Below are 11,655 nucleotides of genomic sequence, written 5' to 3'. Positions count from 1 at the left end.
AGTCCAGGCTGGTCTCGAACTCACAGAGATCCGCCTGCCTCTGCCTCCCGAGTGCTGGGATTAAAGGCGTGTGCCACCAACGCCCGGCTGGACCTATCCTTTTTTGTTTGTTTGTTTGTTTTTGAGACATGGTTTCTCTGTATTGTTTTGGAGGCTGTCCTGGAACTCACTGTGTAGACCAGGCTGGCCTAGAACTCAGAGAGATCCGCCTGCCTCTGCCTTCTGGGAGTAAAGGCGTGTGCCATCAACGCCCAACCTTGAGGGACCTGTCTTGTCCCCAGATGTACTTCAAGGTCTTCCTGCTTCCTGGTTGCCCGGAGGTAAGCAACTTTATTTCTGACTACCTGCCTACCATGATACTCTGCCAAACCGTCATGGCCTAGAAGCCTCTCAAACAGTGAACCAGAATGAGTCTGCCCTCACTTTAAGTTGTTTCTTTCAGGTATTTGGCACTTCATCTTAATGCACCTGGGTTGGGATTAGTCAAGGCAAATAGATCCTCCACATTGTTTGTGAGTCAAAGAGAATGCGTGGCTCTAAAGAAAATGGTATAAAAAAGAAAGGAGGGCCGGGCGTTGATAGCTCACGCCTTCAATCCCAGCACTGGGGAGGCAGAGGCAGGTGGATCTCTGTGAGTTCGAGGCCAGCCTGGTCTACAGAGCAAGTTCCAGGACAGCCTCCAAAGCCACAGAGAAACCCTGTCTCGAAAAACAAAAACAAAATAAAAAAGGAGGGAATAGGAAAAGGGGGAGGGGAAGGAAGGGGGGAACAAGGTGTTGAATTTTTTTGTTTTATTTTGAGCCAAGGCCTCAAATACCCCAGTCCAAGATGGCCTAGAACTCTCTTTGTAGCCAAGGATAAACTTAAATTTTTGATCCTTTTGCCTCCACTTCTAGAATTATCAGCATGACCCAACATACCTAGTTTAAACAGTGCAGATAATAGAACCCCCAAGGTTTCATGCCTGCTAGACAAGAACTTTACCAACTGAGCTATAGCCCCAGTTCGAAACAAAGCCTTTCTGATGCAGCAAGCTCCAATCATACATCATACATAGCTCTGTGTGTGTGTGTGTGTGTGTGTATGTGTGTGTGTATGTGTTCCAGACAGGCTTTGTAGACCAGGCTGGCCTTGAACTCACAGAGATTGCCTGCCTCTGTGTTCTGAATGCTGGGACTAAAAGCATGTTAAACACCATGCTCAGCCCCATACATAGCTTATTTTAAAAACTGGCATAAATGAGGGCTGGAGAGATGGCTCAGTGGTTAAGAAAATCAACTGTTCTTCCAGAGGACTAGGGTTCAATTCCCAGCACCCACATAGCAACTCACAACCGTCTGTAACTCCAATTCCAAAGGATCTGACACCCTTATGCAGACATACTTGTAGGCAAAACACCAATCGATGCTTATAAGATAAATAAGTTATTTTTTAAAAATTGGTTATACATGGAATTTGATTTAAATGTTAACTTTTCCTTTTCCTTTTTCTTTTTTCTCCCTGAGTTTTGCTATCAATATAGATGGCTCTATACCCTAGCAAAATATTTGTAAGAATATCTTTCATTATATAAAATTCCTTTATATTGTTGTGGGACACACACACACACACACACACCCCGATCTTCCAACTAGGAAAAATCTATCCTCATAGTCATAAACCATTTCTATTTTCACAGAAGTTGTGTGTCTGCTTTAAATGTATTAAGACCAATTATGTAATCTACTATGAACAGAATTTATGCTACAAATGTTGCAACAATGGGTCATCTCCGTTTGTGGGAGGATGTACAGATGCTTCCTGTCACCCTGTCCAGGATGATGTTAACATCAACCTCAGGGAAAGCCGTTAGGCCAGCCTTTAGCCCAATGGTAGCCATTATGTCTGTATTGAGGAGGGAGGGAGAACTGTTATTTGGATTTTACTTATTTATTTCTGATTTTGAGACAAGATCATCTCTCTAGAGGCTCTGGCTGGCTTCATACTCACTGTGTAGCTTAGGCAGGACTCAAAAATCACAATAGTTCTCCCAATTTAATTTGGCTAATACTGGAATCATAGATATGTGCTACTATGCCCAAGTGTTGCCTAAAATTTTAGAGCAGGGATGGAAAGATGGCCCAGCAATTAAGACTTCTCCTCCAGAAGACCTGGGTTCAATTCCCAGCACCCAATGAACCTGAACATTTTATATAACAGTAGTTGCTAATGGTGAGATAAATTGTCATAGATAAGTGTGTGTCTACCTCTGAGATAAACCAAGAAAACAGTACAGAGCCAAGCATGGCAGCGCACACACATATCCCAGACCAAAGAGGCTGAGGGCAGGCTGATCCTGTGAGTTCAGGAGTTCAAGACCAGCTCCACCAACATAGTGCAACTCCATGTCAAAATAAGCAAGCAGGGCTGAGGATGTAGTTCTGTTGGTGGTGTGTGCCTAGCACGAAAAAAGCCCTGAGTTCAGTCCCCAGCATTGAATAAACAGGATGGAGCAGTATACACCTACAATCCCAGCAGCTAAAGGCACAGAAGATCAGAAGTTCAAGGATATCCTCAGTTGTACATAAAGTCTGAGGCCAGCCTATGGCCCAGACCATGTGGGGGCGGTGGAAGCTAAGGAAGTAGAATTGCCGTGAAATGTAAGATAGCATTCTTTTTTTTTTTTTTTTTTTTTTTTTTTTGGTTTTTTTCGAGACAGGGTTTCTCTGTATTGTTTTGGAAGCTGTCCTGGAACTCGCTCTGTAGACCAGGCTGGCCTCAAACTCACAGAGATCTGCCTGCCTCTGTCTCCCGAGTGCTGGGATTAAAGGCGTGCGCTACCAATGCCCGGCTCGTAAGATAGCATTCTAATAAACACTGTGCGACTATTCTGTTGGGCCATTTCTCTCTCTTTTTTTCTTTCTTGAAGGAGTCTGTTTTCTTCAGATAAAATGCATATGTATGTATACATAAATACAGGGAGTTCATGTATATTCCAATATGGAATCTTTCTTTTCTGCCAGAATAGTATGCAATTATTCCATCTTGCTTCTAGAACTATCTTAGCAAAGATGAGAAAAATGTAACATCCTTTAAAGATATATGCATGTGTTTTACCTGCATGTATGTAAGTGCTGGTGCCCCTGGAGGCCAGTAAAGGGTGCTGGATCCGAAGGCGGGAGTTATTAGCAGTTCTAAGCTGACACGTGGGTGCTGGGAGAGGAACCTGGATCCCCCACAATGGCAACAAGAAAAAGTGAAAGATTCTTTTTTCTGTTTTTTGTTCGTTTGCTTGGTGTGTGTGTGTGTTTTGATTTGGCTTTTGGTTTTTTGAGACAGGGTTTCTCTGTGTAACAGCCCTGGCTGTCCTGTTACTCATTCTATAGTCCAGGCTGGCCTCAAAATCACAGAGATCCACCTACCTCTGCCTCCCAAGTACTGGCTTCAAAAGCATGCACTACCACTGCCCAGCCTGTTTTGTTTTGGTTTATTTATTTGTTTATTGGATTTTTTTTTTTTCGAGACAGGGTTTCTCTGTGGCTTTGGAGGCTGTCCTGGAACTCGCTCGGTAGTCCAGGCTGGTCTCGAACTCACAGAGATCCGCCTGCCTCTGCCTCCCAAGTGCTGGGATTAAAGGCGTGCGCCACCAACGCCCGGCTTGTTTATTGGATTTTTTAAAGATTAATTTTATTATGTATCCAGTGTTCTGTATGCCTGCAGGACAGAAGAGAGCCCCAGATCTCATTCATTCCACATGGTTGTGAACCACCGTGTGGTTGCTGGGAACTGAACTCAGGACCTCTGGAAGAGCAGTCAGTGCTCTTAACCATTGAGCCATCTCTCCAGCCCCTAATTTATTTATTTTTATTGTATGCACATTGGTGTTTTACATGCAGGTATGTCTGAATGATGGTATCGGATCTCCTGGAACTAGAGTTACAGACTGCTGTGCACTGCCATGTGGGTGCTGGGAATTGAATCTGTGTCCTCTGGAAGAGCAGTCAGTGCTCCCAACCTCTGAGCCATCTCTCCAGTCCTAGTGCAGCCTGTTTTTTTTGGTTTTCTGAGACATGGTTTCTTTCTGTAACTTTGGAGGCTGTCCTGGAACTCACTCTGTAGACCAGGTTGGCCTCGAACTCACAAAGATCTGCCTGTCTCTGCCTCCCGAGTGCTAGGATCAAAAGTGTGCACCACCACTGCCCAGCCCAGCTTGTTTTTTTTTTGTCTCTCTCTCTCTCTCTCTCTCTCTCTCTCTCTCTCTCTCTCTCTCTCTCTCTCTCTCTCTCTCTGAGAAAGGGTTTTGTGTATTTATAGTTCTGTTTGAGCTCTTTCCCCAAACAGTACTTCTGACACTGCTAATCACAGTGACGTGTGTGTATCTATCTATAGTCCCAAGTACTGTAGAGACTGAGGCAATTGAGGCAATGGATCACTAGAGCCTCAGAGTTTGTGGTTAGGGTAGGGAGTGGGGGGTCAGGAGTGGAGAGAGAGAAAAAAACATGAATAACAACATATAAACACATTCTGGACATGTGTGGGGTCTCTCAACCAACCAATTCTCCCAGCTCTCTGAATATAACAGCTCACTCAAAACTGTGACACCAATTACCAAAAGTTGTCATCAGATCCCACAGGTTTAGTGACTCAGTTCCACAAGACAACCCTCACTCCAGGCACTGACCGCAAGCGTCAGGTTCCAGGAGACCTACGCTTCTGTCCCACGTGGCCACAAGTTCTAGTTTAATGATTTTCTAGAACTGCTTATACAAATAGGAACAGTCCTGGCTTATTATAAACACTCTAATCCAGGACAGCCAAACGGAAGTGCACTTTGGAGGGGTTGGAGAGTCGCAGGGTTCTGAGACCTCTCTGGACAAACTACCTTCTGAGCTCTGGTGTGTTCTCCATTCTGGAAGCTTCCATACCCTGACATGTGGAGTAGTGATGGAAGATCAGTCACGTAGACACACTTAGTTATTAATTCCATCTCTTGTCCCTTTTCCTTTGCCAGGGTCATGGGGTAGGCAATGAAGGTTCCAGGCCTATTATCAAGGTTTGGTCTTTCTGGCCACCACTCACTACTAAGGTGTTTGGGGCAGGTCAAGAGTCACTCATTAAAAAGATCCCTTTGACCCAGGAATTCCAAGAGCTTTCAGAATTCTGAGGGACCAGAGACCAGGGATAATAGCCAAATATTAGGACAAAAGGCACATGCATGTGTCATCTAGAAAACTATGTGGGTGTTTAATAAGCTTTGTAAACAAGGACATTAAAAGACAAAGCAGCCATCAGGGGCTGGAGAGATGGCTTAGTGAGTGGTTAAGATGATCCGGGTTCAGTCACCAGCACAATATGGTGGCTCAGAGTCACTCCAGTTCCAGAGGCACTGAGGCCCTCTCCTGGCCTGTCAGGGCATTTCACATAAGTGGCACACATGAATACATGTAGGAAAAATACCCTTACACGTAATAAATAAACAAGTAAATCCTTTCTAAAATCCTTTACAGATGTATTAATTGCCCTAATTTTCACTTTGGGAGTATACTCGTTAACATTTACTCTTTATGTTTGTTTGTTGTTTTTTATTTCTTGTTTTTGTTTTTTCGAGACAGGGTTTCTCTGTGGCTTTGGAGGCTGTCCTGGAACTCACTTTGTAGACCAGGCTGGCCTCGAACTCGCAGAGATCCACCTGCCTCTGCCTCCCAAGTGCTGGGATTAAAGGCGTGCGCCACCAACGCCCGGCTGTTTTTGATTTCTGAGACAGGGTTTCTCTGTGTAGTCCTGGCTGTCCTGGAACTCTCTCTGTAGACCAGGCTGTCCTCTAACTCACAGAGATCCGTCTGCCTCTGCCTCCCGAGTGCTGGGATTACCGGCTTACATTTACTCTTCTTAATCTATATTATTGCATCATAACTGTTAACACTGTTGAACTAAGCTGTCTTTTGCATATTTTTTTTTCTCAAAGCAGGGTCACTTGTAGTCCAGGTTGGCTTCAAACTCACTGTACAGCCAAGGATGAATTTGAACTCCTGATCTTCCTGCTTCTGCCTCCCAAATGCTGAGACAATAAGTACTGTCTTCTGAAACACACCATCTCTTCCAAAATCAAACTACCTTGCTGGGCACAGTAGCTCTCTCCTTAATCCCAGCCTTTGGCAAGCAGAGGCAAGAGAATGAGTTCAGAGTGATCTTCAGCAACATAGGGAGTTTGAAGTCAGCCTGAGCCACATGGAATGAAACAAAACAAGAAAAAAAATTAAGGTATAGTAAGTGCAAACAGAACTGTTAGCATATACATACTAAGCAACATAACAGTGTTTCAGCTAGGAATCTTTTTTCAAAACTTTGTTACGTTTAGGTGTGTGTGTGTGTTTACATGTGCCATGGCATGGATGTGGATGTCAAAGGATACCTCTAAGGAATCAGTTCTTTTCACCACATAGGTTCTGGGGTCGCCAGGTAACTTTACCCACTGAGCCATCTCACCAACTGTCAATTAAGACTCTTACAACACATTACAAACATTTGTTTTGAGGAGGAAATTCTTTTACTGGGCCTAGAGGCACACACCTGTTTTTGGTTTGTTTTGTTTTTTGTTTTTTTGTTTTCCAAGACAGGGTTTCTTTTGGAGGCTGACCTGGAACTCACTCTGTAGACCAGGCTGGCCTCGAACTCACAGAGATCCGCCTGCCTCTACCTCCTGAGTGCTGGGATTAAAGGCATGTGCCACCACCGCCCGGCAGCACACACCTTTTTTTTTTTTTTTTTTGGTTTTTCGAGACAGGGTTTCTCTGTGGCTTTGGAGGCTGTCCTGGAACTCACTTGGTAGTCCAGGCTGGTCTCGAACTCACAGAGATCCGCCTACCTCTGCCTCCCGAGTGCTGGGATTAAAGGCGTGCGCCACCAACACCCGGCTAGCACACACCTTTTTTAATTGTAGCACTCAGGAGACAGAGGCAGGCAAATCTTTATGAGTTCAAGGCCATACTGGTCTACAGAGTTCCAGGACAGCCAGAGCTACACAGTGAGACCTTATCTCAAAAACAAAACAATAGGACAATGTAGTGCACACCTTGAATCTTAGCACTTGAGAGTAGTTCACCTTGAATACCAGCACTGGGGAGGCAAAGGCAGGTGGATCTCTGAGAGTTCGAGGCCAGTCTGGTCTACAGAATAAGTTCCAGGACAGTCAGGACAGCACAGAAATCCTGTCACAAAAAATCAAACCAAACTAACTTTATTTTTAATTATATATATGGGTATGTGCATGTAAGTGCAGGTAACCTCTGGGACCTGAATCTTCTGGACCTGGAGTTACATGTGGTTGTCAGCTGCTCTATGTGGGTGTTAAGAACCAAACTTGAGCCCTCTACAAGTGCAGTATGTGCTTTTAACCATTGGCCTATCTCTCCAACCCCTACACTTTTTCTTTTTTATGATTTATTTTTATTTCATGTGCATTCATGTTTCTCCTGCATGTATGTATATGTGAAGTTGCTGGATCCCCTGAAACTGGAATTACAGACAGTTATGAGCTGCCATGTGGGTGCTGGGAATTGAACCCAGATCCTCTGGAAGAGCAGCCAGTGCTCTTAACCACTGAGCCACCTCTCCAGACCCCCCTTTTTCAATCTTAACAATCGGAAGGACAAGAAGATGGCTCAGCAGATAAAGGCACCTGCCACGTAGCCTGAGTTTAATCCCCAGAACCCACCCGCATGGCAGAAACAACCAACTCCTGAAAAATTGTCCTCTGATCTCTACTTGTGTGCTACAATGTACACACACACACACACACACACCAGTTTACAAACAAATATAAAACAATAAAACAACTGGAAGAAAACAAATTCCAGCAGGAGAATTGCTTAGTTACATTGCCCCTCTGGTTCTAGGAAGAAATAACTGTGATGTGTTTTTGTAACTTGGTTAGCACTCTGCACTGCAATTCACCAGTTTCAGGTTCATACCCTTTCTATGTTCCAGTTACTCACTCCTTCCTGTCTATCCTGACCTCATCACTCTGGAAGAGTACTGCTCTTAATTTGGTAGAATGTCTCTTACTTTGGGATTTTTCCAGTGTTTCTTGTTTGTTTGTTTTCAGGATGAGATGGGAGTGGTATATTTTTTTTGCAAGAATCTCAGCTATAATGCCTGTACATGATGTCAATGTGTTATTAATAATTTTATCATTTATTATTGCTGCTATAACAAATCACCACCGATTTAACATTTGAAAGCAATATCCATTTGTTATCTGTTTCTGGGGGTCAAAAGAGTGTGGCTAGCGTCCTGCTTTGACCTGGGAATCACAAAGCCAAAGTCCATGTGTGGGTGTGACTGCCTTCTTATCTGAGTCAGATTGCTGGTGATTCCTTGAGATCATATGCTGAACAATGTCTTGTAGGCTGGCAGTTGAGACTGTCTCTCAGCTCCTGGAAGACACTTCCATGCCGATGTCACATGGCCTCACAAAGACAGCAGATTTTCCCCGCACACAGTCCTTCTCACGCTTTCTCTACTTCTAGACTCAAATTTGAAATGTTCCATAAAGTTGGGCATGTGGGACATCGCTGTAATCCCACTGCTTCGAATAAAGCCTGAAGTTAAGGATTGCTGCAAATTTGAGTGACTACAATGTGAGACCAAATGTGAGACCCTATTTCAAAGACAGGCAAGGGTGGAGAAAGAAGGGGAGGAGGAAAAATAGTTGTCTCCGCTAGAAGTTTATTTTGTTTTCAAGACAGGCTTTGGCTGTCCTTGAACTTGATTTGTAACTACACTGGCCTTGATGTCACAGAGATTCACCTGCTTCTGCCTCCCAAGTACTGGGATTAAAGGTATGTGCCAACATGCCCCGAATCCAACACAGATTTATTATCTTGTTGTTCTGGAAACAAAAATACAAATAGTATTTGTTTGGTTAAAATTAAGATGTTAGTAAGAGATAAAAGGTCAGGTATGGTGACCTCTAACCTGCACACATGCTCTACTCACCAATGTAGTTAATCCTGGCACTTAGAAGTAGGCTACCCTGGTCCTTAAAACAGCCAGTTCCTGGCCACCCAGGAATACATAGTTACACTCTATCTCAAAACAAACAACAAAAGATATTAGTTAGCAAGGTCAGGCTGTTCCCAGAGGCAGCAGGGGTAATCTACAACCTTTCTCCATGGGCATTCCTGTCTTCATTTTCACAGCAAGCAGCGTGAGACTTTCCAGTCTCTCTCTGACCTCATCCATATGGCTTGCTCCTATTAGGACCCTCTGGTTCTGTTAGACCCATCTGGATAATATATCATCTCCCACACAGAATCTCTTTTGCTATACAAGCCTATTCACAGGTCCGGGGATCAAGACATGACGCCTTTAGGAGCCACTATTCTGCTTCCCACATGAACATATTTGGACTAATGAGATAATTGATCAATCCAACGTAAAACTGGTTTTTGGTGATTTGTTTTGTTTGATTTTTCCAGACAGGGTTTCTCTGTATTATTTTGGAGCCTGTCTGGAACTAGCTCTGTAGACCAGGATGACCTCGAACTCACAGAGACCCGCCTGCCTCTGCCTCCCAAGTGCTGGAATTAAAGGGGTTCACCACCTCTGCCTGGCTAAAACCGTTTTGTTTTAAGATGGGGTCCCTGCTATGTAGCCCAAGATTGTAGTGTGTCATCATGCCCTGTCTAGAAAATGATTTTGTTGGTGTTGTAGATTGAGCTAGGGAGTCTTAGATGCTAAAGTGAGTATCCTACCAGTGAGAAGAAACTCCATGCTCTTTTGTCTTTTTAAATAGGGTTGCTAGCCTATCTTAAATTCGCTATGTAGGCATGACCTTGAATTTCTGATCCTCTGTTTCCACCTCCAAAGTACTAGGATCTTAGGAACAGGCTACTGTGCCCCATTTATGTGGTTCTGGGATCAGACCCTGGGCTTCATGAATACAAGGCAAACACTCTACCAGCAAGTGTACCTTGTTTGTTGTGTTTTGTTTTGAGACAAGTTCTCACTCTAGTCCAGGCAAGACTGGAACTCACAATGGCCTCAAGTTCTTAGTAACTCTCCTACCTCATCCAACCAAGTACTGAGATTACAAGCATTAGCCATGACTATGTCTGGCACTTTTAAGAAACTGTATTTGTACATTTGGCTAAATCCTTATTAAAAGTAAATGTCATGAATTCCACATTGCCAGGACACTGGTTTGAATTTTGTTTTCCAGCAAGAGTGAAAGCTGTGGATCTGTCCGTCTGTCTGTTCTCCTCCATGTTTGCACCAGCAGCACAGATTTTTACCCAGCTGTAAAAGCAATGATCCTCATCCACCCTGCTGTGTTATTCTCCTGTGTAAGGCGAGTGGTCTATAACCCCCTATACGCATCCCTGGCTGGGAATTACATCCTCAGAGGCAAATGAAAGAAGACCAATAGCCTAAGGTAGGCATCATCATGCTTGCAGGTGACTGCAGTGACCAGGGAAGCTAGCACAGGAGGTTCATGTAAATTGCAGAATTTGAAGTCAGACTGGGCAACATATTAAGATCCTATCTCAAAAGAAAAATGTTTTAAAATAAATGTTCTCATCATGCTCTTGGCTACAATGCATTTTTATTTTTATTCACTTACTCAATAAGTAAATATTTACTGAATATTTGCTTTGGAAAGCGCTGCAGTAAATATTGGTGACAAATGGTAAGATGTAATAAATCAGAATTTAAGATACAGAAAAGCTGCTTCCAGTAGTTTAATCTCAGGAATAATTCAAGTATCTAATATAACCTTCCTATGAGCAGTTTTTAAAAGTGAAGTTTCTCCCTTATTATTTTGACCAGATAGAAATAAGGTTCTTGGTGTAAAGTATTCCGTGCAGCCAAGTGTGATGGTGGACACGGAGAGGTAAGAGGACTAGGAGGGCTTAGGGTCAGTCTGGAGTACATGAGACCCTATCTCAAGAGATGTATGAGCCAGTCTGGAGCACATGAGACCCTATCTCAAGAGATGTATGAGCCAGTCTGGAGTACATGAGACCCTATCTCAAGAGATGTATGAGCCAGTCTGGAGCACATGAGACCCTATCTCAAGAGATGTATGAGCCAGTCTGGAGTACAGGAGACCCTATCTCAAGAGATGTATGAGCCAGTCTGGAGTACAGGAGACCCTATCTCAAGAGATGTATGAGCCAGTCTGGAGTACAGGAGACCCTGTCTCAAGAGATGTATGAGCCAGTCTGGAGTACAGGAGACCCTATCTCAAGAGATGTATGAGCCAGTCTGGAGTACAGGAGACCCTATCTCAAGAGATGTATGAGTAGGTAAAAGGGCTTGTTGTTCAGCCATGGATACCTGGGTTCAATATGCAGAAATTCACAAATGTAGGAGAGAAAAATAAATACATCTTTTTAAAGTGTTCAAAGATAGCCTGGACTATGTAGTGAGACCACTCTCTCCCGCACAGAACTTATTTAATGCTGTCTGTTCTACTACTAAGCTGTACATTGGCTGCATTAGCATTAGCAATCACTCTCACTGTGGGAGCTGGAGAGATGACTCAGTAGTTAAGAGCACTGATTGCTCTTCCAGAGGATGAGTTCAATTCACAGTACCCACATGGCAGCTCATAACTGTCTGTAACTTCAGTTCCAGGGGGTCTGATACATTCACACCAATGCACATAAAATG

General features: G+C 43.7%; 1 long non-coding RNA gene across 1 annotated transcript; it reads left to right on the top strand.

Moving 5' to 3' along the window:
• Nucleotides 1–6,948: 6,948 nt before the first annotated feature.
• On the top strand, nt 6,949–10,565 carry LOC121142808. Its single transcript, XR_005879916.1, has 2 exons — nt 6,949–8,819; nt 10,202–10,565. It is a non-coding gene; the product is annotated as an uncharacterized LOC121142808 (long non-coding RNA).
• Nucleotides 10,566–11,655: the final 1,090 nt, after the last annotated feature.

Source organism: Mesocricetus auratus, unplaced genomic scaffold (assembly GCF_017639785.1).
Source record: "Mesocricetus auratus isolate SY011 unplaced genomic scaffold, BCM_Maur_2.0 Super-Scaffold_100010, whole genome shotgun sequence".
NCBI lineage: Eukaryota > Metazoa > Chordata > Mammalia > Rodentia > Cricetidae > Mesocricetus > Mesocricetus auratus.
This window is presented reverse-complemented; position numbering and strand designations above follow the sequence as displayed.